The 26,123-nt window shown below is 37.9% G+C and overlaps 1 protein-coding gene and 1 pseudogene across 8 annotated transcripts in view; both read left to right on the top strand.

Annotated features, from left to right (window-relative positions):
* Positions 1-26,123, top strand: part of SRPK2 (SRSF protein kinase 2) — a 248,353-nt gene that overhangs the window by 62,175 nt on the left and 160,055 nt on the right. The window lies entirely within an intron of this gene.
* Positions 2,661-5,026, top strand: LOC148778327 (PRELI domain containing protein 3B pseudogene; annotated as a pseudogene).

Below are 26,123 nucleotides of genomic sequence, written 5' to 3'. Positions count from 1 at the left end.
GGGAAGAAATGGTGAGGGCTCCAGCCAGAGGGAGGGAGATTCCTCCTGTTTATATTTGATGAAGTTTTAAGTAGTTAGGTTAATTTTGCAACTCTTTTTTAGACAAGATGAATTACTGGAAGTAGGTGCCCAACAATATCCCCTTAAAAGCTCACATGCAGATTGAATAAAAGAAAGGGTGAGATCATCTCATAACTCTCTTGAGGAAACGATTCTTTTAGTTGAATAAGCAGAGACTCATGATTACCCTTTTCTGCCCTCTGATACATTCAAGGTATACACGCCAAGTGCTTTAGACACTCCAGATGGGGTTCTGGTAATAGCAAGTGGTTACTGGTACCAGTCACCAAGCTGCAACCAGCCTAGTAGTTTAAGAGAAGAGATACTGTGTGGATTTTAGTCATGAGATTGACCATTTCCCCTCTCTTTGCTGCTGTTCCTTCAGCTGTACCTGGGGATCCTAAAAGTATCAAAGCGTAGTTGCAAAGACTAAATAAATTACTACATATTAAGTGTTTACAATCGTGTTGTAAGTAGAAATATTATCATAGGAATTATGTTAAAAACAGAAAAATACTCTTGGGTTGCAGTACAGCCTTTTAGTTGGTCATCAGAATGAAGAATACAGTCCATGGGGTTAGAAGTTTGTACATGTCTACCATCCATTAAGGTAACCACCTCCTTCACCTGTTGATTGCTCTTGAAGTTCTAGTAATATAGCACTTTCCATATAAACAAGATGAACATTTTACATGTGAAAGCAGCCAGCATGCCCTGGAATGCGTTTTCCAGAGCTCTGCCACCACATAGCCCTGTGAGTGATTCAGAGGGGGAGTGGAAGGAGTACCCAGGTGCCATCTCAGTCTGTTTCACAGTTAGTTGTTGGTGAAAGGCCAGGGCTTGTTTCCTGCATATTTTAAAATTACCCTTGATGCAGAATTTTTTTTTAAATGAAAACAGTGTGTAAAGTAGTATGATCTCCAGGTGGAGCAAGAAAATCTCTAACCCCTAATTTGTAACTGTGGGACGTATTCAGGTGATAAGCCTACAACTCTAATAGTGAAGCTGTTGACTGATATGTATTAAGGCCTTCTATTTGCCAAATGCTTTTGCATGCATTATTTTGTGTCATCCTCACTACAATTTTGAGATAGGCATTCTTATTATATTCTGTTTTTGTAGATGATGATTAGGGATAGTAAGTTGAATTTTAGGAACTGTCGTTCAAGTCCAGGCAGTTGGCCCATATTCTTAATCATCATTGTATATACCCTTCATTGTTAAAATATTATCACAACTATAAAAAATAAAGCATTCTGATTATATTTATAGTCAAATACAGAACATTTAGAAATGTAGAATAAAGGAAAAACCTCATAGTCTTACCACTTCAACAATGACTTTGAATATAAATTTGATAACTTACAGTGAATGATGTCTGATTTGTGATCTCCAAAGAAGATTTAGCTTCGGAACCAGGGACCAGGCTTGATCACTCAAGAGCTTTGTTGTAGCAGAGTTTTTTTAAAGTAAAAGAGGACATTGGAAAGCTTCTGACATAGACATCAGAAGGGGGACAGAGAGTTCCCCCCTTGTCTTAGCAAGGGAATTACATACTTTTTAATTGGTTATTACAGTAAGTCAAAAGAAGGTCTCAAGGTCTTACTAGACCCACTCCAGCAATTTACATTTTAAGATGACAGGATTAGAACTAAAAATAGAAAGATCTTACCAGACCCACTCCCATAATATACATTTTAAGATAACAGGATTAGTAGGACAAGAAGGAGAAACTGTCTTCAAGGAGGGGATACGCTGATGTTACTTAATCCTTACTAAAGGAAAGGAAAGTGAAGTTGCTCAGTCCTGTCCGACTCTTTGCGACCCCATGGACTGTAGCCTACCAGGCTCCTTTGTCCATGGATTTTCCAGGTAATAGTACTGGAGTGGATTGCCATTTCCTTCTCCAGGGGATCTTCCTGACCCAGGGATTGGGCCCGGGTCTCCCGCATTGTAGACAGACACTTTACTGTCTGAGCCACCAGGGAAGTCCTTACTAAGGAATGTAGAAAGAAAAGTTTGTCCTTTCCTCCTCCTTGAGAATTCCAGACCCCTATCTCCTCCTCAGACTTCCCTGTAGCTCAAACAGTAAAGAATCTGCCTGCTATGCAGGAGACCAGGGTTCGATTCCTGGGTTGGGAAGTTCTTCTGGAGAAAGGAATGGCAATCCACTCCAGTATTCTTGCCTGGAGAATTCCATGGACAGAGAAGCCTGGTGGGCTACAGTCTGTGGGGTCGCAAAGAGTCGGATATGACTGAGCGACTAACACACACACACATCTCCTCCTCAAGAGCCCCATACCCCTCTCTCCTCCTTGGGAAGAGAGAGGAAGTCCTCCTGGACTTCTTATCAACCTGCCTAGGACTTGACTCTCAAATTCATCTGGATTTCTGTGTTGCCTCATATTTACTGATATTTATTAAAGACTTCTGCAAGACGCTGTGCTGGAGTATTGTACAGATATGCCTTTGGTATTTTTCCTCAAGGAGAGTCTTTTTAATAAAAGTATAATGTAAAAAGTGAGATTTAGGGGCAGCCAGTGGGGTGGCTGAGGGGCAGGGTGGGGGAAGAGTGGCCTCTTTGCCTCATTGTGCCCTAATGCCGCCTGGACACTGTGCTGGCTGCTGGCACCATTAAGATCTGGACTTTGGAGCACGTCTTTGATCACCCATGGGAAATCGTTACAACAGCTGCAATGCAGAAATACCCAAACCCTATGAACCTGAGTGTGATTTGAGTTGATGTACTGGACAGACACATAGATCCCTCTGAAAAGTTGCATAGCCATGCACTTCTCAGGACAGAGTGGGGACTGCTTTCCATTGTGAAATTATTGGTGCAGCAAGAACCAAAGCATATGTGCAAGAACATTCTATAGTGGATACCATAGAGAAAACAGCGAAACTTAAATCTGCGAATATTTCATTTACAAATAAGGTTTCAGTAGATGAGAGACTTACATACAAACCACATTCTTAAGCCCCAGAAAAAGCTGTTTTGACTCAAAAAGCCATAATTACTGTGAAAGGAGTCAGTATCGGCAGTTACCTTGAAGAGCTGATGGCAAGTATATCGTCTAACGCTAATAAAGGCCAAGAAGCAATGGAGTGTTTAATACATAAATTAAATGCTGAAATTGAGGAATTGACAACTTTGACAAGAGGAAGCATATGGACACCAATGGCGGCAGCAGCATTTGTGGAGAAATGATAGTGAAAGTTGATATATGACACCTAGTTTCCCACGTTTCTACAAGCTGACAGTGTATTTATTTGTTATTTAAAAAATACAACTCTATATTAGGTAGAATAATTTTTTAAGTAAGCTGAAGTAAAGCTATGTGACTTGATCAAAACAAAGATGTGCAGGGATCAGTTGAGATTAGTTTTTTCTGAAATGACTGATTTTGAGGATTCCAGTATTTATGCCAAAATTTAACAATTTTTATTGGCAGATGAAACCTCCTTAAGGTAGAATTTTAAAGCTTTTCATGCATTGGAACTCTACCTGGCTCTGGACCAATCCCAGAACCAAGTAGAGTCCCCTCTGCATATACACGACCACTGTGCTGTGGTAAACTTGGAGGGCTTACCTTAGGAAACTCACCTTTAAAGGAGAAATTGTATCATTTAAAAAATACATTAAAACATAAAATAAAAATATATTGTATAATGTAATTTGTTCTGCTCTAAACCACCATTAAAAATCACAGTGTTTTAATTTTGTACTCAAATAACATTTTTGGAGTAAAAATAATCACAAAAGTAATGACTCCAACAAAAGTGAAAAAAAAAGTTGAGATTTAAATAATACTTTGAAACAACAGGAGAAAATAAAAAAAAATTAGAATACGCCCATTGGCAAATGGATGGCACTGCCAGTGAGTGCTGTAAGGGGGTAGGAAGCTTTTCTCATCTTTCTGTTCTTATTGGTATTTGTAGGAGTCCTAAGTCACCAGCTTCATAGACTTAAGTTCTAAAGTAAAGCACTTATTATACATTGGAAACTCTTTGATTCTTTATGGTTGGTTTTGATTTATCGTTCGTTTATCCTTTTTAAAAGATCATAAATTTTTTTTTTTTTTAACAAGAAGACCTTCTTGCATGAAGAAAAGCCTCTTTGTATTCACCATGGCAGATGTAATGACATTTGTACTTCTAAAATTTTCAGTAGTGAGACGACTATAGCACTAAAAATAATTGCTTCAATTGATTCCCCCTTTTCCCTACTGGAGAAATCATGCTTAAGTCTCCCTTCAAGATAGTTCACAATCTCTTTTACATTATATGGTCCAGCCCTTACACTAAAACCTCCTTTTGAGCTGAGACCTTTGTGTTTTCCAGGCCATGTTCAGTTGCACCTGCCTGATAGTCAGATCTCTTTTTCCAGTAGGCATAGAGAGAAAGGCTTATGTTCCTTTTTTCAGAGCTAGAATGGTATGATGATTTGACACCTGACCATTAATTGACATTTTTCATTTCTATAATCACATTGTGTTCCAGCATTTCTTTTTTCAGTATTGTAACTGTTGATACATCTCCCCCTTCTTAGTATTATTTTCTTTTAAATAAATGTTCCTGTGATAGTGTTTTAATTTTAATCCTCTGTATGGCAAAACCAACCAATATATTATTGTAAAGTAATTAGCCTCCAATAAAAAAAATAGTAAAGATAATGACCAAGAAAAAAAAATTTAATCCTGCGAAATTTCTGACTTTGTTCCTCATTTTCTTCTTAAAAGTTGTTTTCTACTCAAGTTAGAGATGTATACAACATTAAAAATGCATCACAACTAGAGACATTTATAAATGAATGTTTTGGTTAAATGCTTTTCCAGCTGAAGGGTGGCATCTTGCCAGCCAGAGGGCGGCAGTTAGCCAGCAGTCTTTCTACACGACTGTTTCTTTTTTTTCTTTGTTCAGGCAGAGTAGTATCCTGCTTCTTTAAGGGTAGAAAATTCTTGTCCTCTTTCCTCCATGAGATTTTAAATCAATGTTATTTGCTTGGTTTAAAAGAGTTGACCAGATGATTGTGGTGTGGTCTCCTGAGGTTAAAATTTCTATCTAAACAGTTCAGTTCTAGCAATATGTCATATGCAATAATAATAATTCATAGTTGTTATGAGTTTCATTAATGTTTTGAAACTTTGGTATTTTTGGTAAATATATTTGAAGACAGACTGAGAGTACAGAGATAGATGACCTTCTGTGACCTGATGAAGTCCTTTAAAAGCCTAAAACACTGCTTCTTTTTCTCTCCCTGCAAACTGAAATCTGACTGTACTGAATTGCAAACTAAAAAGAAATCCAGCACAGTTCTCATCATTGCCTCTGGCTCTTAAAACTAAATAATGTATGGATCTTGGCGAGAAGTATTCTGATTTTTTGAGGGCTCCCCTTTTGTTGGTTCTCTAAGTATGTTAAATGAACAGAAGAATGGATTAATAAAGCATAAGAATGAGGAAGAGAGCGTATTTTATCTGGAAGAAGATTTTTGTTTTTAAATGTTATTTATCTAATATAAACTGTATATGAATTCCTTTTCATGATCTTTTATATGCCGCTGTAATAAAGTAACAGGCAACAGGATTTTTGATAAGTAAATACCCTGTATCTTCTCCAAGCCTTTAGAACCCCAGAGAACAGAGAACTTTATTAAAATAGATACTTGATCCTAAAGCATTTTGGACAGTAGTTATTTGTTGACACAGTGTAGATGCTTCTAGGATTTAGACTAGAGTGGTAGTTTATATTTTTCCTTTAGATCAGGAATCTGTGTTGTAGTTTGATTTTACAATCATAGTCTCGGAAGGCTTTTAGGTTTTTAGTAAGGAGGTGTGTGTCTCTAGCTTGAGATCTGTAGGCCTTGCATAGCAATTACTAATAGCTACTTGGGGCTAGGACAGTCCTGAAGTGCCTAGAATGGGTTGCTGTGTGTATCACTGGTCTCTGGATTTCTAGAGTCACAATATTGAAAAGGTAGAGCAAATATTTTAGTTTTTCAGTTTGTCAGTTTTCTTACCATTAGTCATATTAGGATATTACCTAATGGAAATGAAGGGTTAATACAAAAGTCTGTCTCATGTCTTTGAGCAGGACATTTCTGTTTAGCATGCGTACATGCATACCCTGCCTTATTCCAAAAACGAATTTAAGGTGGCACTTTCCTGTAGTTTTTATGATCTGAGTAAGACTTGCTTATAAATACGCTTGCCAGTCTCAAGTTGAAATGACTCTGGCTTCCAAATGGTGTGTACTTATTCCAACAGTGCCTCCATTGTACTGCAAAGTCTTGTTACACCTTTAGGGTTTGAATATGTTCTCTTGTCTTAAATCTTTATCCTTTGATGTTAAAAACAATTTTTGGCATTGGCTAAAAGTCATTGAGTGCCAAGCCTGGTGAATAACCTGGATAGGCAGTCTGGGTTGTTAAAGCTGTTGGTTTATTGTTTTTGACTCATGAACTATGAGCCCGAACAGTTTCAGGATGATGAAATGAGTTTCTGAGCCATAGTTAACTCGTTGTTACATCCAGCAGCTTGAACAATGGGTCCAATTGACTGTTGGTCTTTGTGGGATGCGTCTACATTAGCAGTACCATTGATATCAAATAAACAAGTTAACATTGTCCTCACTGTGATTTTGATATGAATGTTCTCTTGCATTGGAACTGTAGCAAAGTTTTCCATTGTAGATTTCATGTTTTCAGATAATAGTGAAATTAGCTCTAGTTATTATCATTAGCTCTAGTTATTTTCTTAAAATGTCATTTGAAAAAGCTATTTGTTAAAGGTACAAAATAGCTACTTCTAACTTTTTCAGTTAGTAGAAATGTTTGAAACAGTCTTCACCAATTTTCTGTATCTTAATTTGCCACTGGCCGCTCACCACCACTACCCCTCCCCAACTTTTCCTGTGTTCTGATTTTCCTGAGTAATTACCTAATTGGATGAATCAAATTATTACTTTGACAACATTTTATAGAAGATGAAACAGACTTATGGAAGATGTGACTGGGTAGTTTGAGGAATCAGAGATATTAGTGAGTCAAAATTCAAATCTCAGTTTTCTGATTCTGAATACCTTCCTTAACTAATAACTTGAAAATTATGAGTTTTCTCCCTGTATTCCCATATATTTTGCTTGTGGATTTAATGCCACACAAAGTTAAATGTTAAGCTTTTTCTTAATGAGGTAATTTTAAGTTTTATATTGATATAGAGCTGCTGCTGCTGCGTCACTTCAGTCGTGTCCGACTTTGTGTGACCCCCATAGACGGAAGCCCACCAGGCTCCGCCGTCCCTGGGATTCTCCAGGCAAGAACACTGGAGTGGGTTGCCATTTCCTTCTCCAGTGTGTGAAAGTGAAAAGTGAAAGTACAGTCGCTCAGTCGTGTCCGACCCCTAGCGACCCCACGGACTGCAGCCTACCAGGCTCCTCCATCCATGGGATTTTCTAGGCAAGAGTACTGGAGTGGCTTGCCATTGCCTTCTCCAGACATAGAGCTATACATGCATTAATCTCAACTGATTGTGTTTTGGCCTTGAAAATAATTGTTGCATATGAAAAAGCTACATTCCTCCCATGCCTGTGCCTTTGTTGTTTGCCAGAAAGTTATATTTTATAATCATATTTGTGTTTGTATTGAAACATTTGTTTGTAGCAATGTTAGTCATGATGATGCTATGCCACTGTAAAAGTCACATTTTAAATTTTACTACATAAAATATTTATTGTTCTATTTTATCTTATAAATTTGTACATTTAAATTAGACTGAAGCATGAAGTTTACTTGTTAAATACTGTAATTCAAGTATGATGGTATCCTCTTGTGCTTGTGAATTGAAGAAGTGATAATTTTTATTTTGGAAATGTTTTAGACCTGTATAAATATTTGTATTGTAGTCTTAAGTTTGGATTGCAGTAGCTTAGGTCACCTGCCACTGAATTCATTCCCTGGGGAATGTGATATGGACATTCACCTTGACACCTCTGTTGGTGTCAGCTTCGTTGAAAAGTGTGCGTGTTCGAGACCAGTGGGTCCCCAAATAAAAATTAGAATGCCTGTGGGAAAGGAGACTTCTTCACTGGAAGTTTCCTGTGACCTGCCACTGCCTGCTGATAAATAAGCGTTTAATAGCTGTGCTCCAAGTTCTTATGAACAAGTGTCATGTTAAACTCTGGCACACCCAAATGCTCAAAAGCTCAGAGGGAATGTTTATATGAAGGATTGTGTGTTGGATGTGCAGTCCAACCATCCTGTAGTATTCTACATTTTATGACTGTATTAAACTGAACCATTTTGGTGACCTGCATTCCTGAAAAACATTGTATCAAAATGGGTTATGCTTCTTTCGGTATGAAGGGGCTATTTCATCTCTCCTGGCTCATGATACAACATAATTTCTAATTTTTAAAGTTCCTCTTTAAAGTAATCACAGTGTACTGATTTTCCTTAACTAGAAATAGATAGGTTAGCTGTCGTATTCTTTTAGGTTCTGATTTTTTTATGGTAGGCCTTAAAAAATGACAAGGTAAAGGATAATAGTAGAAAGAAAGCATTAAGTTTAGTTAAATAGAAAAAATTATAGAGCATCAGAGCACCAAATCTAATATTTTAAATTTCAGAGAAATGAGACCTAACAAATTTCAGCATCTTTCCCCCAAACTAACAAGGGCTTGGGGTTCAACACAGGTTACATGACTCCAAGTTCAGTCCTGAGATTATTACTGAGATTTTTTGAGTGAAGATGCTTGATACTTAGGTTATGAAAGGAGGAATAAGGACTAGAAGGGAGGGTGTCAGATGCTGCAGGAGTTGGGAAGAATGACAACTGAAAGTTACCTGTTAATCTGGTATTATTTTCAGCAGCTTTTATTGGGTGCCTCCTGTTTCAGGGGCCTTGTGTTTCAGTTTTTAGGAACAGAGAGAGGAGGACCTTGCCATCAAGGGTTTGTGCCAAGGGGAGGGAGAAGGGACGATGAACCTTTGCACACATAAGAAATGATAGATATGGTCAGATGACCTCTCAGGTCTCCTTCACGTGTGTGTGTGTGTTTCACGTGTGTGTGTATGTGTGTGTTTTAATCTCATCATTTGACTTGTATTTTAGTTTGCCAGCCAGGGATTGAACTCAGGCCACAACAATGAAAATGTCAAGTCCTACCACTGGACTGCCAGGGAATTCCCTTAAAATCTATACTTTTTTTCTCCAGCTGCCAGTCTCTGGACTACTCTTCTAGAGTAGAAACTGTGGGGTATGTTCTGATGTGTGGAGCATGTGGGATAAGACAGAAGGAAATGCTATGATTTCAGTGAAGAAAGTGTTATTTATTCTGCAAATAATAAATGTAAGGATATAGATGCAGTTTTATCCAGATAGCAGTTGACTTTACAAGATTTCTTCTTCTTCTCTATTCTTAATATCTGATAAGTTATTTTACCAATATCTTTTTCAAAAAGGTTAATATGAAATTCTTAAAACAGGAGTTTTAGCCATCATGTTATTATGTGGGATCATAATGTGTTATGTGGGAAATATGTATTTCCCACATGGAAACATGTATTAACATGTGTTCTGTGGGAAATATTTCATTCAAAAAGTTATGTAGATAAAATGCTGTTCAAAATGTTGACATGGGATGAAACCTTTAGTTGAAGAGGGTTATGGGAAATTTAAACTTTACTTGGAAGAACTGTGCTCTTCCATCTGAACCCAGTAATAAGTCGTAAGAATGGGAAGGTCTGAGTCTGGGGACAGTGACAGTATAGCCCCACCTCCATCTGGCCCTGCAGAAGGACGACTTTGGAAGAACAAGGGCCTCCATTCCCAGGATCTGCAAAAGTAGTTGTGTCCTCAGGGCCACCAGTTCTGTTAGTGCAAGAAACAATCCTTTTAGAGACTTGGCATAGGATTCTTAAGTTCCAGTGGGCTTTGGGGGAGGAGTCCCTGAGGGCCAGAGTAGGGACTGGGAAGGGAGAGCAGATTAGTGTTGCTGGTGTTGTGCCTTGCCTGATTCTAACTGGGCTGAACAGGATTTGGGAACGTGGCAGTTCTAATTCGAACAGGTGCTATTGCTGTTTCCTTGGTGGTAATGAAAGATCCGTGTGTGATGGAGGGCCAAGTGAAGGCCTCCTAAGGGAGGCAGGCTCTATTGGGTGCCTTTGTCTCCTCTCCTGCGTGTCTTGGGGAGAGTCAGTTGGAGGAGGGGCCAGGGCAACTTCTAGGCTGAGGGTTGTCAGCTTATTCTGAAAGCCTTTTTACTTGTTTCACTTGCTTTCATCGGTGCAGAAACATTATACTGTAGTAGTGAGTGGATCAATTTTTGTTGCTTTTTTGTTTAATGAGATTTTTAGCTTTTTAGTTCCCTAAAACATCCTGACCCAAATGCTAGCATGCAGTAGTGTCTACCATGAATACAAAGTGGTTAAGAAGAATTCCTCCCCCTGCCCCATAGCTATTTCCTGAATAAGCCTTATTCTTTCAAATCTTTGTATATTGCTTGTGGTATTTCCTCTTCCTAGAATGTTATTCTCTGCCTGGTGAACTATTGCTTAGTATAAATAACATCCCTCCTAGCTGTTAGCTGCTCAGTCCCTTCTCTTGCCATTGTGCATGAACTTATTACTCTTTTTTTAGCCTGCTAACTGTGTACTTTAGTGAGTTGATTATGTTGTACTCTCTTGTTTACTGTTACATTCTTAGGCTAAACAGAGGTGTTTAAAAAACAGTTGTCAAAAAAATACTGTCTGTGATAAGTGCCAGAACATCGGATCAAGTAATAAAAAGAAAATAGTAATCAATACTTAGCTTCACAGTGTGCAAAAAAATTAACTCAAAATGGATTATGGCTTAAATGTAAAACTATAGACTATTAGAAAAAAACACTAGGTGAAAATCTTTGTGACTTGAATTAGGCAAAAATTTCTTTGATAGGATATCAGAAGCATGATCCATTAAAAAAAAAAAGTTGGACTTCCATAAAAGTCTGCTTTTTTTAAAGAGGCTGTTAAAGCTATCAGAAAGAGAAGCTACAAACTGACAGAAGTGAAGTGAAGTCTCTCAGTCGTGTCTGACTCTTCGCGATCTCATGGACTGTAGCAGAAAATATTTGCAAATCGCATATCTGACAAAGAACTGTTATCCAGAATATATAAAGAATTTTGCAGACTCATTTAAAGAATGAGCAAAAGAAAATGACCCCAATTAAAAAATGGACGAATGATCTAACGTTTTTCTAAAGAAGATAATATAGATGAGCCCATAAAAAAATGGTCCGTTTTATCAGTCATCAGGGAAATGTAAATTACCATGAGATACTTCTACACATGTTTGTTATGGTTCAAATAAATAGAATCTGTGCCAAGCGCTGGAGAGGATGAGGAACCACTGGACCCCTTCACACATCAGACCATACGACTCACTCCTGGTTTTAACCCAAATGAAGTTAAAACTTATGTTCATACAAAAACATGCACGCAGGTTTTATAGCAGCTTTTCTTGGGTTTTGTTTACAAGTGCCAAAAATGGGAACTATTCAGTTTTCTCTCAACTGGTAAATGGATAAGCCAACTGTGGCACATTCCCTGCAATGGAATATTGCTGAGCAATAAAAATAAATGAACTACTAAAAATAAATGAAATTGTTGCAACAAATGGATGAATCTAACATGTATTATGCTAAGTGAAGGAAGCCAGATTCAGAAACACACAGACTGTACAGTTGCATTCGTATTGGAAAGAGCAAGGTGCTGGGGGTGGGGCAGGTTGGATGTAGAGTGGCAGGGAGTTTGGGGAAGGGAATTGTTCTGCACCATGAAGCTCGAATGTGTTTTGCTCGTGGGGCTGTTTACACAATTGTCTATTTCTCACACAGAACATCTGCAGAACTAAACACTTAAGGGTGGATTTTTCTGTATGTAAAATTTGCCTTAATTAAAAATGAAAACAGAAGTAATTGTACAGATGATTTCGTAAAGGTTTTGTTGACTCTAATAAAGCTTGATTAAACTTTGCAGGCTTGGATGTGGTGGCAGTTTGCCAGAACGTGATAATCTCTGGAGGCCTCACAGGTGATTGCAGCAGCACTTCTTTTCCCGAAGTGCACAACTACAGAGGCAGGCCTTCGGATGTTGGCACAATGTGTGGATGAGATGGCCCCTGTGTAGGGAAAGCCAGTGTCTTGAAAAATCCATGAATGTCGAATCAGACAACATGTAGTGGAGCTTATTAAGGAGAGGAAACTCCACGATTAAGGAAATGTGGCAAGACATAGCCCTGCATCCTCTTTCTTGCATTTCCCGTAGTTGTTTACCACTGGGTGTGGTTTATGGAGCAGCACTTCATTCTGTTCAGTATGTTACTGAACTCCATGTAAAACTAAAGATCTGTGATTGGCAATTGGTCTGCAGCTTCTAGGCACTCCATTTGTTTTTATTTTTTAGCTGTAGTTTGAGTGTACTCCGGGAGTTGGTGATGGACAGGGAGGCCTGGCGTGCTGTGATTCATGGGGTCGCGGAGAGTCGGACACGACTGAGCGACTGAACTGAACTGAACTGAAAATTGGTTTATTTCATTTTGACAGTTTCGCCACACTTCTGAGTTATTGTTACTGAAGTTTCCCCAGAGTGTTGCCCAGTGTATGGAGGAGGGGCTCAATAAGTATGCTTAGTTTCTACATTTTTTAAAGTTCGTTTATGACATTTGAAAGTGAAAGTGTTAGTTGATCAGTTGTGTCCGACTCTTTGTGACCCCAAGGACTGTAGCCTGCCAGGCTCCTGTGTCCATGGAGTTTTCAAGGCAAGAATACTGGAGTGGGTTGCCATTCATTCCCTTCTCCAGGGGATCTTCCTGACCCAGGGATTGAACCTGCATCTCCTGCATTGCAGGCAAATTCTTTACTGGCTTCACCTCTGAGCCACTGGGACCCACCATAAATATTGTGACAGCCCCTCCATTGCTCCCCTGCCCTGGCTATTATGAGAAGCAGTAGTATATACAGTAGTGGCTTCTGGAGCCAGGTTGCCTGGGTTTGTCTCTGCACGCTACCATTTGTTTACTAGCTGTGTGACCTTGGGCAAAGTTACTTACTTTCTCTGTGCCTCTGTTTCCTCATCAGTAAACAGGGATGATATTAATAATTACACTGCTGACTCCGTGGAGGGTTTATGTAGATGAAATGAGCTAATAATAAAGGGAAAGTCCTCACAGCAGATAGCAGGCAGGGAGTTTGATGTCAGTGTTATGGCTGTTACTGTGGTTGTGCGTGCGTGTTCAGTCATGTCTGACTCTTTTGCGACCCCACAGACTGTAGCCTGCCAGGCTTCTCTGCCCATAGGGTTTTCCAGGCAAGAATACTGGGTTGCCATTTCCTCCTCCAGGGGATCTTCCCGACTCAATGATCGAACCCGCGTCTCCTATCTTTGCACACAGATTCTTTCCTGCTGAGCCACCAGGGAATCCTGTGGTTGTAGTTGTTATTATTTTTATTCTATGTTAGTGAATAGCCTTATAAGCCTTCCTTAAATGTTGAAATCCGAGAAAGACTGTGATGCTATTTCTCCTTTGACTTCCTGAAAGTAGGTTTAGTTCTGGTAAAGTCAGCTGAGTTAAATCTTTTTTTTTTTCAATCCTTTTTTCCCTGAAATTCCTCTGTCTTACATTTCATTGTATATTTGATTTTCAGTTAATACGCTTGATACATTTGGAATCTGCCTTCTAACAACTCTTACATAAACTAATTGCAAATCATTTGTTACCGCATACCCTCTTCTGTGTTCAGAGGTTCAAAACCAGTTCATTGTCTTAAATATCCAACAAAATTAAATGTATTTCTTAAGTTAGAAGCAGGGTGGTGTTTTTGTGGTGGTATTCAGTCGCTAAGTGGTGGCTTGACTCTACTCCATGGCCTGTAACCTGCCAGGCTCCCCTGTCCATGGCTATGTATAAATTGAGACTTGGAAGCCTCATTAAATTTAGAGGACTGGATCCTATAAATTAGAAGAACATTGACTTGTTTGCTTCTCTGTGTACTGTATTACCTTTGTAAAACTGTGTCTTTTATGTAGAGAAGTGCTCTCAGCACAAAGCTGATTGTATTTGTCAGAGTAATTTGAAGATGTTTGTTAAAAAGCATTTGCGGAATGGTTTGTGGAAATGGTTATGAGGTTTCAGATTATTCTTGTCCTCTTCAAATCCATTCTTCAGCAGGAAAAAATAAGACTTGTCTTTTAAGCTTAATGGTAGCAAACTGGTTTGCTAAGACTTTTTTCCTTGTGGGGTTATATTGGGTAGTTGTTCATTAGAGTTACTTTAAAAAGCCATAAACTGATTTGCTAGCAGCGTGTATGTCCTCTATACTGAGATTTCAGGTGACTCTCACAGCCCCTCTTCCTCGAGTAAGGCATCTTTCCTGCAGAGCCTGAACTGTATGGTTTCTCCTACCCTGTGCCTGGTTACCTCTATTCTATTTACTGTCTTTCCTAATTTGCTTGTTCTAGGTATTTCATGTAAGTGGAATTACATAATATTTGTCCTTCTGTGTCTGGCTCTCCTCACTTAGCATGTATTGAAGTTTCATCCATGCTGTAGCATGTGTCCAATTTCATTCTTTTTTACAACTGAATAATATGCCATAAATTCAAAAATATAAATAATGTATTGAACCAAACATATCCAAACATATCCAAAACATCATATCAACATGCAATCTGCATAAAAGTACTAATGAAATATTTTCCATTAACACGTCTGTTCAGATTTGCCACATTTCATGTGCTTCGTAGCTAACCATGGCTGGTGACTGCTGTATTGGACATCAGAGAACTAGATAAGGGAAGGATTACTTAAGATTGTTAAGCAGCACAAACTTTCTTTTTTTTTTTTTAAAAAAGTATTTGCTGAAAGGCAAGCAGTATTAGAGATTTTAGCCATTAGCGATCGTGGGGGGGAAGGGTTTTACAAAAATGATAAAGATCCAGGCATAGCTATTCGTTTATTTCAAATCTCATACAACATAGGAACCTTTAGAGGGAAAAATAGTTCAGTGAACTTTTTTTCACCAGAAGTCCTGGTCTCTTGACAGGATTTTTTTATTTGATATTCAAACTGTCCTAAATACAGTGCTTAGTAAGCATCAGGTAATTAATGTTTTGAATGGTGAGTTGAACTGGAACAGAAACTTGCAACGGGTGCTATAGGATTTGATGAAAACTCTTATCCAAACTGGAATTTTTCCTTTCCAGCCCCATTTTTTGAACTTTGGAAATTGGGCCTGGTTTATGTCAGCCGCTCATTCTTCTAACTTGTTGGCCTGTCAGGAACTAGGAGCACACAGATGAGGGTGTAGAGAGGAGTTGCCCATCGGCAGCCCATTTGGATGTGGCTTTGTTGTGTGCTATGTCCCCTGAAGGGCTTGGATTAGAAGCAGACCTTCAGCTGCCTTTCAGAGGCCCTGAGAGTATGAACGTAGTGCCTAAAATGAAAGACTCTAAGATAGCCCAGAAACGGTACATTATCCTCAGCATGAATACTTCTTAAATTTAGAATAATTTAAATGAGGTAAGGAATGTTTCAGCTGTGATGAGCATGTGGCTGTCAACGATCACGCGTTCCTTGAAGCTTTGGTATCTGAGGTTTACCTGTATTGCAGAGGAGTAACTAAGAGAATAAATATGTGGTGAGAGTAATGGAGAAAACTAAGAAGTGAGTGACTAGGCAGTTGTTTTAAGATAAACAAGTATTTCACTTTTGTCCTGGCACATCTTTCAGTTATTGTTCTGGTTAAATAGATCTTTTGAAGTTTTAATATCTTTCATGCCTGTATTGTATGAATTATGAGTGTAAGTTTGTTGTTTAGTCACTAAGTTGTGTCCAGCTCTTCTGCAACACCATGGACAGTAGCCCTCCAGGCTCCTCTGTCTATGGAATTTTCCAAGCAAGAATATTGGTGGGTTGGACATTTCCTTCTCCAGGGGATCACCCTGACCCAGGGATTGAACCCATGTCTTCTGCATTGGCAGGTGGTTTCTTTAGCACTGATCCACCTGAGAAGCCCGAATGAAAGTTTAGGAAACAATAAAATAGGCACCTGGAATGCTGTCAGTCCAAGTCCTTGCCACCATTTTTGTAGTCTCAGTCCATATTTCAGAGGTAGACTTTAGAAGAAAGTTGGTTATTTTAGACAAGTGAAAATACATTGGTCAGTATATTTCATCAGAGATTGAGGAACTATTTGTTATTAAAATGGTTAATTATGTGTCTGGAAGGAGGTTATTTGTTTATATTTTAAAAGGCAAGAGTAGAATTTCTTCAAGCTCTATTCTGAAGTCATTTCACACTTACTCTTCTTGCTATGGTTCTTCTGTGGAAAGGTCTTTTTGCTCTGTAATTGCACTGACACTTGACTCTAGCTTCTTGAAAATATGCCTTCCTTCTTTCAATGGTCTAACCAAAGCATCTAATAATTCAGATCGCTCTACTTTAAAAAAAATTTTTTTTTAATCTTAAGCTGTCATCTATATGGGATTCTCTTTTTCTGCAGCAGCAGCGTATCTTTTGTAAACACGGTTTATCCATTAGTTGAGACTTGTTCATTTCGGGATTGCTAAATTAATACCTATGTGTTTAGATAGGTTGCGTTTTTAGTTCATCAATTTATTTCAGCAATTTTATTTTGTTTTAAGAGATTGTTCGTGATAAAATTAGAAGGAGCAGACTGAGTTTAGTTTTTAAAGCTAGTTTTAAATGGCCAATTTTGTACAACCTCCATGAGACTTCCCTTTTTTATGATATAACAGTATCAGAATAATTCAGCTGTTCTTTTTTCCCCTTCAGTATAACACTCTCAAAGTTCCAACAGAAGATTTCTTTGACCTTGATTAAGCTGTGAATTTTATTTGAAAGTGAAAATTGGCATTTTGGAGGCTATTTATAATGGTGTGATGGCAGTCTTTTTGCAGACTGTCCATTTGAAAGCTGTGTAACTACAAAAGAGATTTATTCGATATTTTAAATTGCATATCCTTTGGTAATGCTTAACATTATTTAAGAAAATTATTTTTAATTACACAAGTAATACCTATAAAAATTCCAGGTTCAGATAATCCCCCCGACTGCCATTCCTCATTCCCTGTCCCATCTCCAGAAGTGAGAAAGCACTTCTTCTAATCATTTTGAGATCAGTATTCTCCCCTAACTTTATATATATATATATGTATATGTGTGTGTATATATATATATGCACATATGCCTCTGAGAATATAATACATGTGTAATAAAAGAAGTATATTGTTTGTATTCTGCAAGCTGTGGTTTTCTTTTACTTTTGGAGATCGTTCAGTACATACAGATCTATAATGAGGCTTTATGTTGTGAATGTGCCATAGTTCTTTTAACAGTTGGGTTGTCCCCATTACTTTCTGTTGAAAACAGCTTCATGTTGAGTGTCTGTTTCTGTGTGGTTCTCCTAGGACAAATGTGAATCTTTTTCTAGCTTAGATTTGGAGCAAGTGGAATTGCTGGATTATAACTATCTAGTATTCCCTACATGAAAGTTAATAAATAGAATATTTTTTGGCATGATTGAGTGTTAATTGTGCTCCTGGAATGAATTGTGTGTTTGTAATATTGGCATTTTAGTTAGATAGGGAAGATAAGGTCCAAGTATAAAACTAGTGATTCTCAACACTGGCTATGCATTAGAATTACCTCTAGACTTTTTAGGCATCGTCACCCCAAGAGAATGATTTAGTAGGTCTTGCTCTTGCCTAGAAAATCCCATGGATGGAGGAACCTGGTAGGCTGCAGTCCGTGGGGTCGCTAAGGGTCGGACACGACTGAGCAACTTCACTTTCACTTTTCACTTTCATACATTGGAGAAGGAAATGGCAACCCACTCCAGTGTTCTTGCCTGGAGAATCCCAGGGACGGGGGAGCCTGGTGGGCTTCCGTCTGTGGGGTCACACAGAGTCGGACACAACTGAAGTGATGCAGCAGCAGCAGAGCAGTACAAATAGCTCCTTGTCATGAAGAGGAAAGTTAAATACAAGACATGCATCTGAGACTTTTCTTAGAATGCCCAAGTTACCTGGCCTCAATCCAATACCTAAGTTACACCTAAGATGCAGTAAAATATAGTAGAAAAAACTTCATTTTCTTTAGACTCTTAATATAAGTTAATAACTCTTTCTTTCTCTGGACACTTAACATAGTGTATTAGTGTAATAAGTGATTACTTTAATATTGATAGAGAGGAATAAAAAGATCAATTTTTAGAGGGGAGAGGGATAGCAAGATTATAAATATGAAATCTGAATAGGACTGAAGTTGTAGGATTGTGGTAGTTTTCATAAACATTATTAATAAAAATGAATGTTTAAGCTTAATTTTTTTCTTTCCTTTTTATTTTTTTTAATTATGAAAGTATTTACAGGACACTTTGAAAGTACAGAACAAAGTGACGTATAGTTCCACTATATATTAGAATTTTTTAAGTAGGTAAATTTTATAGTAGTAGTAGATAATAAAGTTTTTAGTTGAAGTTTTAATGTCAAACTCTCAAAAATTAACAGAATGAATATACAGAAAAGTAGAAGGTTCTAGTAGACCTGAAAAGCACCATGAACCAATTCAACATAATTAAGATTTATACAGTTTTCACACAAAAATAGCTTACAAATTCTCTTCAAGGTCCCACGGACTATAAACTGGGAGACTCTGAAATGTTTCTGGGGGCATAAAACAAGGTGCAAAATTTCATGGTTTTTAAGTCATTGAAATCATACAGAGTCTATTCTATTATCACTATGTAATTGTTAGAAATCAATATCAAAAGGTATTTGAAAATAACCCACATATATTCAAGTGAAATGTGACATCTCCTAAGAGAGATCTTTGAGTTAACCATTGAAAGCCTCATGATTAGCTTTTTAATATGGTCGAGGGCCCAGACCCTATGCATAGGGCACCTTGGTGTGTATTTTCCCACTAGTTCACGTACTAGCTCTGTGAACTGTGGTGAGTTACTTAGCCTTTCTATACCTCAAGTTTCCCTTTCTATAAAATGGGATACTGATAATATTTATTTTACAAAAATACGGGATTATCAAGAGAGTTATTATATATCTAAAGCAAGCAGAATAGTCCCTGATGCATTGCACTTGGTATGAAATGTTAACTGTTATTATTGTTGTTGTTTTTCATTACAAATACAATTAATACTAAAGTTTCAGTCTTCAGGCATTAATGTTCTAAGTGACCAGAAACCAACAGCTGAATACATAGCTGAAGATGATGAGGATGAAGTTCTTGTACTCTGGTGGGCTGATTCAAAGTCGCTTTGATAGGACAAAGCTAAGATTCTTTGTGTGTCTTTGATAGGTTTAAGGCCCTGTCTGTTGCTTCGCGCATGTTAAATGGAGAACTAGTTCAGATTTCCTGTTCATATAATTGGTAGGAAATCCCACAGACAGCAAGACAAGAATAGAGTCTCTTTCACTGAAGTGTTTGTGGTACTTCCTAACGTTTTGTAAAGCAATGGAGCTTGGAATACACTTACTCTTGCTAACTTCTATAAAGATTTTTATAGAACTAAAGGATGGCTTACACTTGAGGTGAGAATTTTAGGATTAACAAACAGGAGGGGTGATAATTGGCAGCGTTCCTTAGTGGGTCCTGTGTGGGCATACAGACACAAAATGAATTGTAGAGAATTGACAAGTCTTACAAGTACCTCTGTGAAATTTGATATTTTTTCCTCAGCATGACATAGATTTTAAAAACTTGTTTTTTAATCTATTCACCTGTTGGATGTCTTATTTTGGTTTTGGCTGTGTGGTTCTATATCTACCCTACTTTTAGCCAGGACTTCATTGTATGGCATGGAAGATGCTCCCAGAACAGTCCACTGCCAGTATCCCTGGCTTCTTTCCTTACCAGTACGTACTTTACTCTTGCCAGCCACCAAAACAGTTTAGACGGCTAGTGTGATAGGGTTTTCTGTAGCTTTGTTTGTGCAATTTTCTTGTTCGGCATGAACTTTTCTTTATCTGTCAAAGTTCTCCTAACCCCAGTAACCAAGCCCAACTGCCTTCTCTGACTGTTTGCTTTCCCCAAACACACTGCTTGTTTCCTGCTTGCAGGCTGTGCTGCATACCTGTGGAAGTAGACTTTTGGCACTAGACTGTCTGTGGTTGTCAACCCTGGTTGAGCCAGGGTTGTCATCCTGGCTCAGCCACACACTGGCTCTAGGATCTTTTTTTGTTGTTAAATTGAGATATTATTTACTTTAAGTCACCTTTCTAACCATTTAAAAGTGTACAACTCAAGGGCATTTATCATGTTTATAACGTTGTAAAACGTCTCCATTATCTAATTCCAGAACATTTTCATCCCCCTAAAAAGGAACTGCTGTGTGTGTTAGCAGATACTCCCTATTTTCCCACCCCTCAGCCCCTAGAGTTTTCCCTCTATAAATTTCCCTGTTCTGGGTCTTTCATGTAAATGTAATCATATGTGTTTTGTGTCAGACTTGTTTCACTCTCTGTGATATGTTCAAGATTCATCCTTGAGGTAGCATGTGTCAGTACTTCGTTCCCTTTATGTATGGATATACCACATTTTGTTTATCCATTCATCAATTAAAGGGTGTATGGGTTGTTTGCACTTTTTGGTTATTATGCATAACACTATTAAGAATATTTGTGTACAAGTGTTCTGTGAACATGTTTTCTCTTGGGTTTACTTGAAGGAGTGGAATTTTTGAGTCATATGGTAACTCTGTTTAACTTTTTGAAGACCAGATTGTTTTCCAAAGCAAAAGTACATTTTACAGTCTTAGCAATAACGCGTGAAAACTCCAAGTTCTCCATATCCTCGCTAACACTTGTTATTGTCTTTATGATTATATTCGTCCTGGTGGCGATAAAGTGGTATTTCGTTGTTATTTTGATTCGCATTTCCCTAATGATAAATAATGATGAACATCTTTTCATGTGCATATTAGCCATTTGTATTTCCTCTTTTGAGAAATGTCTATTTAAATTCTTGGTTCAATTTTAAATTGGGTTGTTGGGGTTTTAATTGCTGAGTTGTAAGAATTGTTTGCATATTCTGGATGCTAATCCCTTATCGGATACGTGATTTTTCAACATTTACTCTCATACTATGAAGAATTTGCTTCTCATTAGCGAAGTCAAGTGGGCCTTAGGAAGCATCACTTTGAACAAATCTCTAGTGGAGGTGATGAAATTCCAGTTGAGCTATTTTAAATCCTAAAAGATGATGCTGTTGAAGTGCTGCATGCAATATGCCAGCAAATTTGGAAAATTCAGCAGTGGCCACAGGACTGGAAAAGGTCAGTTTTCATTCCAATCCCAAAGAAAAGCAGTGCCAAAGAATGTTCAGACTACTGCAGAATTGCACTCATTTCACACGCTAGCAAAGTAGTGCTCAAAATTCACCAAGTTAGGCTTCCACAGTATGTGAACCGAGAACTTCCAGATGTTCAAGCTGGATTTAGAAAAGGCAGAGGAACCAGAGATCAAATTGCCAACATATGCTGGATCATAGAAAAAGCAAGAGAATTCCAGAAAAACATCTACATCTGCTTTATTGACTATGCCAAAGCCTTTGATTGTGTGGATCACAGCAAACTGGAAAATTCTTCAAGAGATGGGAATTCCAGGCCACCTTATCTGCCTCTGAGAAATCTGTATGCAGGTCAAGAAGCAACAGTTAGAACTGGACGTGGGACAACAGACTGGTTCCAAATTGGGAGAGGAGTACATCAAGGCTGTATATTGGCATCCTGCTTATTTAACTTATATGCAGAGTACATCATGAGAAATGCTGTACTGGATGAAGCACAAGCTGGACTCAAGATTGCTGGGAGAAATACCAATAACCTCAGATACACCGATGACTCCATCTTTATGGCAGAAAGAGAAGAGGAACTAAAGAGCCTCTTGATGAAGGTGAAAGAGGAGAGGGAAAAAAAACTGGCTTAAAACTCGACATTCAAAAACTAAGATTGTGGCAAATGGTCCCGTCGCATCATAGCAGATGGTCCCATAGCTTCATGGCAAATAGACCCATAGCTTCATGGCAAATATATGGGGAAACAATGGAAACAGTGACAGATTTTTCTCTTGAGCTCCAGAATCACTGCAGATGGTGACTATAGCCATGAAATTAAACGACGCTTGCTCCTTGGAAGAAAAGCTATGACCAACGTAACAGCATACTAAAAAGCAGAGACATTGCTTTGCTGACAAAGGTCCATCTTGTCAAAGCTATGGTTTTTGCAATAGTCATGTATGGATGTTAGAGTTGGACCATAAAGAAAGCTGAGCGCTGAAGATTTGATGCTTTCTAACTGTGGTGTTGGAGAAGCCTCTTGAGAGTCCCTTGGACTGCAAGGAGAGCAAACTAGTCAATTCTAAAGGAAATAATCCCTGAATATGCATTGGAAGGACTGATGCTGAAGCTCCAATACTTTGGCCACCAGATGTGAAGAACTAACTCATTGGAAAAGACCCTGATGCTGGAAAAGATTGAAGGCAGGAGGAGAAGGGGACGACAAAGGATGAAATGGTTGGATGGCATCACCGACTCAATGGACATGAGTTTGAGCAAGCTCCAGGAGTTTGATTGACAGAGAAGCCTGGTGTGCTGCAGTCTGTCTGGTCGCAAAGAGTTGGACATGACTGAGTGACTGAACTGATGACTCTTATTGTGTATATTATCCTTTTGTTTCTCGATAGTATCTTTTGATGCATAAAATTTTTAATTCTTGTGTTCAATTTATCTGTTTATCTTCTGGGGTTTATGTGTGTTTGTGCTTTTGGTATCATATTTAAGAAACTGAAGGCTAACCCCAAATCATCAAGGTTTACACTTATATTTTCTTCTAAAAGTTTTATAGGTTGAGCCTTTATATTTAGATCTTTGATCCAGTTTGGATTAATATTTTGTTTATGGTATGAGGCAGGAGTCAAGCTTTATTGTTTTACATGTGGACATTCAGTTTTCCGGCACCATCTTTAGAAGACTGTTCTTTCTCCCATTGAATGACTTTGGCACTCTTGTCACAAATCACTTGACTATAATGTGAGGGTTTATTTCTGGACTCTTAATTCTTTGGTATTGATCTGTATGTCTGTCTTTATGCCAGGTCCCCACTGTTTTGATTACAGTAGCTCTGTAGTAAGTTTTGAAGTCTATATGTAAGCCTTTTAACTTTGTTCAATTTTTTTAAAGATTGTTTTGGTTATTCAGGGTCCCTTACTTTTCCATATGAATTTTAGGGTCACCTTGTCCATTTCTCCAAAAAAGGCAGTTGGAATTTTGGTAGGGATTGTGTGAATCTTTAAATCAATATAAGGAATATTGACACCTTAACAGTAGTAAATCTTCCATTCCATGAACGCAGGATGTCTTCCTGTTTATTTGGGTCTTCAATTTTTTTCAACAATGTTTTGTAGTTTTCAGTGTATAAGTCTCTCACCTTACTTAATTTTTTTTCTTAAATATTTTATTCTATCTCTGACATCTTGAGCAAATTTCTGAAACTTTCAAATCTCAGTTTCCATGCATATAAAATGAAAATATTGAGTACTACCATCTGCATTTATTGTAAAGATTAAATGAGTTAATTCACATAGATTGTTCAAGCTAAATGTTAAGTATTAAATTGTGAACTCCAAGAGGAGGAATTTGCGTTACATATTTTTGTGTTATATTTTTTCTTCCCCTTGCTCAGGTAGCAAATCACTAACTGTTGATACTTGAAGGAATGTAGAAGGGTGGGAAAACTGGACTATATCACAAATTTCAGTTCCTAAGTTTGAAGATTAATGTTGGTTAAGAGTTAGGGACACTAATTCCTCCTTATACTCACATATTTTGATATGGCTTGTTTTCTTACACATTTCAGTATGCCTTGCATGATAATCTTGTCACTTCTTGAGATATAGTGATTTGTTTTTTTTTAAGAAGTTAAGGTGACCTTGGTTTCTTTGGTGAACCCACAGTTCTTTATGTGCCAAAATTGTAAATGAAATGAAACTGTCTTAATATAGGACATTGTAAATCATAGTTTTAGGGAACCAAGTAGTTCCAGTTGTATATTAATATCTAGTATGGAAAACTATCTTTAAATTAGAATTATAAAAAATGAAAGTGAAAATCACTCAGTCATGTCCATCTCTTGCGATCCCATATAGTCCATGGAATTCTCCGGGCCAGAATACCCCAGTGGGTAGTCATTTCCTTCTCCAGGGCATCTTCCCAACCCAGGGATTGAACCCAAGTCTCCCACAGTGCAGGCAGATTCTTTACCAGCTGAGCCACAAGGGAAGTCCCTTCTCCAGTGGATCTTCCCGAATCAGGAATCAAACCAGGATTCCTGCATTGTAGGTGGATTCTTTATCAATTGAGCTGTCAGGGAGGCCCTAGAATTATAAAAATTCTTCCTTTTTCTGGGTACTATTCTGATATAATTTCTAAAATTCATATAATATACAGTTGATAATTATTTTCTAAGCATGTTATAAAATAGAGAAAACTGTAAACCTTAGCATCATGCCAAATAGAGCACTAGATCTCATCCTGAGTGTAAGCATCTCAGTTATCTAAGAACTTGTGTTACTTTTTCTGTCTCCCCATCAGAGCAAGGGTAAGAGTTTAGTGGCTAGATTAACTATTAATGATACTCTGCTGTGGTGAGAAAATGGTAGACAGTTTTTAGGGATTAGTTTCATTACATTTCATTGCTAATAGGGGGTGAGGCTCACAGAATTATGAATTTATTTAAAGATTCATGTTTTCACACTTTAATGCAGTTTTGTATTTCTGAAATACCTCAACATAAAAATAAGAAATCAACAGAAACAAATACTGTGTGATGAACGGTGCTCAAAGTGTTAGGATGGATGATCTGTGGTCTTGACCTGGTGCACAGATAGGCCTAGCATTGGTCTCTTCCCTCTGCCTTCTTGTTTGATGGCTTCCAGGGGGTGGGTGAGAATGGGAATCCAAATTTTAGAGATTGACTCACTTTTCTTGCTAGGATTTGGAAATCAGAAACAAATCTTTTCTTTTAAAGTAGTATTTCTTTTGGGTTATACATTGTACTCAGAATAGTAATTTTAAAAGTGATTCAAGGGAAAACATTTACTTTAGTAAGGGAAGTTTCTTGTAAGTGGCAGTAGAAATTACCTTGAAAGTTTTAAACCAGAAACCTAACCTTCCTGAAATCACCTCCAACCCCCTTCAATTCCTTCCCACCTCCCTGCCCCCACACATACTCCCTCCTCACCCCATTGTAGAGTTTGAAGTGAACACATTGTTGTTGGTTGGCATTCTGCCATATTCAGGATCATAAAGTAACCTTGTTTTGGAATTATAGCAGGAGAAAATTTCACACCAGAAAAATAAGCAACAATCTAACTTTTAGGGAAGAGAGTGAAATGGAGACTTCACCTTGAAAAATAAAATCAGATTTTAGAAGTACACTTATTTAACCAAAGTTCAAGTTATAGTTGAAAAATATGTACTGAGTTTTAGAATGAAGACTGTATCGAGTGTTGATTGTTTTTGGCATAAACATTTTCATTTTATGTTTAGTATATAGTTGATTCAGGGTGACTGCAAATCCATGGATACTCAGGACCAACTAACGGACTTGAGCATCCATAGATTTTGTTACTAGCAGGGTGTGAGGCAGCGGAACCAGAGATCAAATTGCCAACATCCGCTGGATCATGGAGAAAGCAAGAGAATTCCAGAAAAACATCTATTTCTGCTTTATTGACTATGCCAAAGCCTTTGACTGTGTGGATCACAATAAACTGTGGAAAATTCTTCAAGAGATGGGAATACCAGACCACCTGATCTGCCTCTTGAGAAACCTATATGCAGGTCAAGAAGCAACAGTTAGAACTGGACATGGAACAACAGACTGGTTCCAAATAGGAAAAGGAGTATGTCAAGGTTGTATATTGTCACCCTGCTTTTTTAACTTATATGCAGAGTATATCATGAGAAACGCTGGGTTGGAAGAAG

Source organism: Moschus berezovskii, chromosome 3 (genome assembly GCF_049115385.1).
Source record: "Moschus berezovskii isolate FMDL1 chromosome 3, NW_MosBer_1.0, whole genome shotgun sequence".
NCBI classification, from domain to species: domain Eukaryota; kingdom Metazoa; phylum Chordata; class Mammalia; order Artiodactyla; family Moschidae; genus Moschus; species Moschus berezovskii.
The sequence above is the reverse complement of the archived record's forward strand: the minus strand, read 5'-3'. Positions and strand labels throughout refer to the sequence as shown.